Raw genomic sequence first — 6,000 nt, 5'->3', positions numbered from 1 at the left:
TCACTATCTATCAAAACGTTGCCAATGAGACAAGAAATTAAATATAGAAAAATCATAGACACACACATGAGCGAAGACTATTTCTTTCGACATCCAGCTTTTTAGCCCGTGCAGTAAATAACTATAATGTTGATATTTGTCAGAGCAAATAAAATACATTACGAACGCTTACTTTTGTAATTATGAATAATTAAATTGAAAAGAAATAATGTCAAGCCTCGTCTAAACATTTAAAATTACATGACAAGAAGTTATAGAAAACTTTTCATCACCTTTCCGGGAACGTTAACGGTTATAAATCTATTTAATTGCCTCTATTTTTAAGTTAAAAGTTTTTACACAATATTTTAGGGTGCTACCTCCTGCGGCTACAGGAGCCGAGTTGTAAAACAATAAAAATGTCTTGTTGTACTGTTACTTGCTTTGTATCGCGAGTTAACAATCGACGGCATTGGTCCTAACTGCCTCCCTTTTGTTTTGGAATGACAAATGAAGACTTGGAACAATACGTAGCTTGTTCTTGTAAAGACGACACGTTTCAGCTTCTTTATAGACACACTAATTTACTATTATGCAACTTGATTGTAGCTGGAAAATAATAAGAATAAGAAATTCTCACAGATATTATTATTAATTATATTTAAATTTAAAAATTTATAACACGTCTAATTATTTTAGTCTTCAGTCTAATTTATTCATTAAAAAATACAATATGCAGTAAGGTTGACATAATTATCCTTTCGATGGTTACTGAGATTATGGAACTGATAAGTTATAGAATGGTCACAAATGGAGTATACAGTGTATCCGTCTTAACCTTGAGAGAAGCTTATAGACATATAAGGCGATATATAAGGCGACATATAATTATGTTACTGGTAATGATATTTCAAAGAAGTCGTGATATACGAAGTTTTCGATATAAAATAATATCGAGGATGCTTTATTCACTTAAAAGCCTAAACTTGTCACATATATTGATGATTTGTTAAAGTAAACAAAGAATACAAAAATGTGTTAAATTTAAAATTTGTCACTCGTCACAACTTTCAGCGATTTCACCATACTTTTAAATGATTATAACCACAGCAAAATCTCATCGTCGATACTGCAATAAATATCAATATAAATAAACCGAAAGCGTTTAAAGGTTTAGGTTACAAGCTAGATTCATTTGCTAAGTAAGTCTTTTTAATCTACTTTAAATTTTAAAACCACAATAAAATTATTTTTGAATAGTTCAATCTAAAGATATATATGAGGTATTTTACCTGAATTTCACTAATGTAAAATGATATTAGAGCTTTTAAACGAAGCTGTTTTAAACAAACAGATTCCTGTTTATTTTAAAACCGTGAAAAACTTCTGAGTCGTACAGTACGTAAGGCGGATAGCGTACGATTTAATCAATTACATTTCAAATTTCTACCAAAAAGAATACGCATACTTTTCCTGTTTTCTGCACACACGAGTGGTAGGTACGTAGAAATCTTTTCACAGCAAATAATTAATTGCCCGTGAGTTAAATAATAATTACCAGTTAACGGATTAGTTCCGATGGATACGTTTATAATATACATTGCCACTTAATACTACCACAAAGAAACACCTGCAGATTATTTAGCGAACCAAAGCCTCGTAGCGACCGGCTATTTATTCAAATATGCGCAGAAAAAAGGTTATTAACACATGTTTAGTTATGATTTTTATTACCTTAAATCAATATTCACAGTATTTCCTTATTGAATTGCGTGATCGAACAATATTGCTGTTTATATCAGAGTTATATAAAATAAACATCTAAATATGATATGCAGAGAAAAAATCATATAAGATTCTTAATATATTTGGACAAACAGAAGTCAAGTTTCCATTTCCATTTCTAACGAGGTCAGTGGGAAGGAAATATAAATATACAATCGTTTGTTAAAAGAAAAAAATTGAGATGATCACTAATAACAAAATGTTTAAGTTCAGTTGCAGTAAAGATACAGTCTTTGTTTATTGAGACAATAAATATCAACTTCTAAAGAAGCCATTAAACGTATACACCTTAATAAAATGTTTGTAAACATGCAAAGCTATCCAACTGCGCGGCGCACTAATGCTCCCTGCTGGCTACTCGTACATCTTAAAGACAATACGCGGGACTAATGGAAGCCGATGACTCAGTTACGAATAAATCATTGTCTCATCAAAAGCGCACGACTGTACTAACAGGAATCAGCTAGCAATTGTTGTCTCCTCTATGCTAAACCAGAGTAATGATTCCTTCAAAACATAACATCCCGTGCTTTCGCTTAAAGGGTCGCCGTATGAGGTCCTCGGCTGTCGAAAGCTACATCCATTGTTTAATGACAGAACAAAACGGCGTGTCGACACCCTCGTTTCTATTTATTTGGTACAAATTTACAATTTCTCGCAGACTATGTGAAACAAAAAGTCGGAACGAATGTCTGTTCTATTCAAAGACCTATTGCCGATCATGAAGGCCGTTATTTTTAAATTGAATGTTCTATTTATCTTCACAGTTGAAGTGATATGATTTGTTTTTATAAATCTCCTCGTTATTTTAAGTTATTTGTATGTGAATGGTTTCAATCATTAGCACTGTGTTATTACCAATTTTTACAAAAATCAAGCAAACAAAGTCTATGATTGCAACTATATATAGTATGCATACATAGTTATACAGCTCTTACTTGTATACAAACTATTTCAAAAATGTAGAAACTAGTTGACACTACTTGTAATTCTATTTGTTACTTATTGATTTGAAGTAAAAAATTGAAATCGATCGAGTGTTAAAGTTAACAGTTTTTTGGTCGAATGATCAGTGGACATGCACGACTTTAGCATTTGACAGAGAATTGTGTGGACATTTGGTCGGAATGCCGGCGCATCAGTTCTCGTGAGAACTCCGTCAGGGGCCCGGACGTCTTCGACAGCCGCAGTTGAATATTCTCTGGGTGATTGTTGATTTTTGCCAAGCGAATGCTTTAGTCACGCCACTAATTGCTTTCGGAAGCAATTTTAGTTAGTTGAATGTCTTCTGGAATATGAAAGTTTATGGGCATAGGTCCTGAGAATCGTGTCAGATTTTACTTAATTGATTTGTTAAAATACCTTGAGGAATGCCCGATGAATCATAATGTTAGACATCGATCTATGTACGTTTCTTTTCGGCTTAGTCAAAAGAAGTAACGCTACATGCATATTATTTTTATAAACAAAAACGAATCAAGGAATTTTTTGTAGCAAATTACTTAAATGTAGTAACATTTTCAAAAGCATTTATGGAATTAAACTTTCGATTTAACTTTGAAGCGGTGTGAAGAAAGAAAAATGAGGAAGTTGCACTTTATTGCAAAGCAATTGTGAGGATTAAAGTAAGGTGGATAGAAATGATAAGAAATGCGAATCAGATACAGTTAAGACACGAAAGTTAGGATAAAAAAAACTACCAAGAGTCAACTGTGGTGAATTTTACTAATTAATTAATTATATTATGATATTAGAGATTAATTAATCAGAAATTTCGTTAAGTACAGATTAATCTGTCGAAGTAGTCGGTAATGATCGGACTCGATCACGTAACGGACTGTGTCAAATAGCTGTCGCACTGCTCACTGCCACGTGCGTGCACTATGCTCTGTGGAAATCGATCTGATTCCGTTTCCATTTTTCCGAAAAACCTTTTTTAATGTCAGCGACCGATTATCGACGATCTCTTCTGGCTTCTAATCCGAAACCCACGACACAATCCACCTGCAATCATTCCGCTATAACTGTCCCCGCCATCTTCAAATTTTAATTGTCAAACAGTTAGCCGTAATTCTGTTTTGTTGTGATTTTCTTTCTCACGCATTTCTGTGTGTGAATGTAAGAATCGAATGGATGCTATTCACTGTTCGTTACGCAAATACAAATACATTAAAATATTTGAAACAGAATTGTAGACAGCTTTTAATAAATTTCGAAATTCTGCTAAAAGTGCCGTAGAGTTACCGTGACTTATCTATCTATGACTGGGTTGTTCTTAAAAGAATGAGTAATACTGCGCTTACTCTTTACGACGGCAATAATAAAATAAGTCACTTCTATCATTAATTAATATTCGCTCATATTTTCTATATTGCATTGTTAAATAAATAAAAGTTTATTAGTGAACTACATTTAAATTGTATTAAAATTAAAGCGACAATGCAATAAATAAAACTAACGAATATGCCACCATCCGCCTTTATCAAGAGTCTCCGCCCAGTATTTTCAACAGATTCGTCAGATCCATTTAAGATAGACCTACAAGTTTTACATTTGAAAATTAAAATCTTTTATAACAAAGGTAAGAAACCTAGTTTACACTACAATTCAATTGCTAGTAAATGCCTCTCTCTTTGCGGATTGCCAGTATCAAGTGTCTTTTGTTTTATTCTCATTTGGGCGATACTGGAATTAAGACTGTGCATAGAAACCTAGTCTAGGCTTAACAAACAATACACATGATAAGAAAAATATAATCTTATGACGTCACAGTCATTATTCTTACAATGTAACGTTACATAGTCCATTAACTATTAATTCTGACATCATGATACAAATTGTTGACGCAATCCCGATATTTACTCGATAATTTATTTCGCGTAACATTTCTAGACTGCTAATTTTCTGCAACCAAGTCCTTTATTAAGTTACTATTTTAATTAAGACACAATACACTTTGGTCTTTATTAATTACAGTTTGCTTTTGCTTTGAAATATTTTCTTATTTAAAATATTTACTTTAAAAAAATTGAGACATTTGTGTTGAAATTCTTGTATATGAGTCTAATTAATAATATTTTTAATTTGGATACGTTGAATCAGCTGAGGCGGTTCAATTTTGAAGATCGTTCAAAGATGCTCAATGAATTTTCAATTGATTTTTGTTGAACCGAAAATACACTAATTTTTTTATAGGTTTATTTTCAGATTTGGACTTAAAAAAGCAAACCCTGGGCAAAATAATCTTCTCTAAATAAACATAAAATGAATATAATATTTTAATTCAACTATGCATTTCTTGCAGAAATTATTTCAATACGTGATAGCGCGTTCTCACGAATATAACTTACCAGATTCTTTCTGAGACTAAGATTTTGTTTTGGAATGAAAAAAGAATCTGAATACAGCCACCTTTCGTCCTATTCAAGTAGTACTCGATTAAAGTCATAAAATACCTTATCAGAAAGTTCGGACTACAATACCTGGCTTCGATAATCTTGGCATAACAAAAATCTTGATCTCCATCTCTCTTGATGCTTATGTAAAAAAGTCGCAAGTAATATTAGCCCAAGCGCGAAAAAATTAGCATAAATGTCAAAGCCAAACACAGATCACAAATCTAAGTTATTAGTGTTTTTAAGTAGTTGAGATCGGAGGCCATAGTATGTAAATTGAATTGTAATGAAATTAATCATTAATAAAATTTGTGTATGACAACAGCACTCTATATTCAATCAGATCCATACGTTGTCTTAAAAGGGAAGCGTGTGTTTGACTATCTAATTACGCCCCACGCTGTGAGCACAATGTCAAATTCTGTCGAAACGTTGAGAGAAATACTTCGCTCCTGCTAATGACATTATTAAATCCATATATGTGTGTATACATACATACATATATGTATTTGAACAATTTGTGGCAACAAGTTTACTATCGTAGGTTTATATTTTGAAGCAATTGTACGAAAAATTCAAAGGTAGCCAATTCACGGTTAATTAAAAGTGTATTTTTAGTACTCATTTAACAAGAGTATCTCCTTATTTCATTTCTTGAACGTAAAGCTAAATACAAAGATGATAATGATGTAAAAGTCGGTTTTAAGTTTAGTCTCAAATTTTCTCATGTAAATTCACTAAAATGTACGTAATCTAAACACGTCAGTGCTTTAATGATTGGAGTATGTCAGAAATAGCGGTCTATCATTTGTTTTAGTCCAATAATTACTTTATAGTTCCT

The sequence above is a fragment of the Papilio machaon genome, chromosome 15 (genome assembly GCF_912999745.1).
Source record: "Papilio machaon chromosome 15, ilPapMach1.1, whole genome shotgun sequence".
Taxonomy (NCBI): domain Eukaryota; kingdom Metazoa; phylum Arthropoda; class Insecta; order Lepidoptera; family Papilionidae; genus Papilio; species Papilio machaon.
This window is presented reverse-complemented; position numbering follows the sequence as displayed.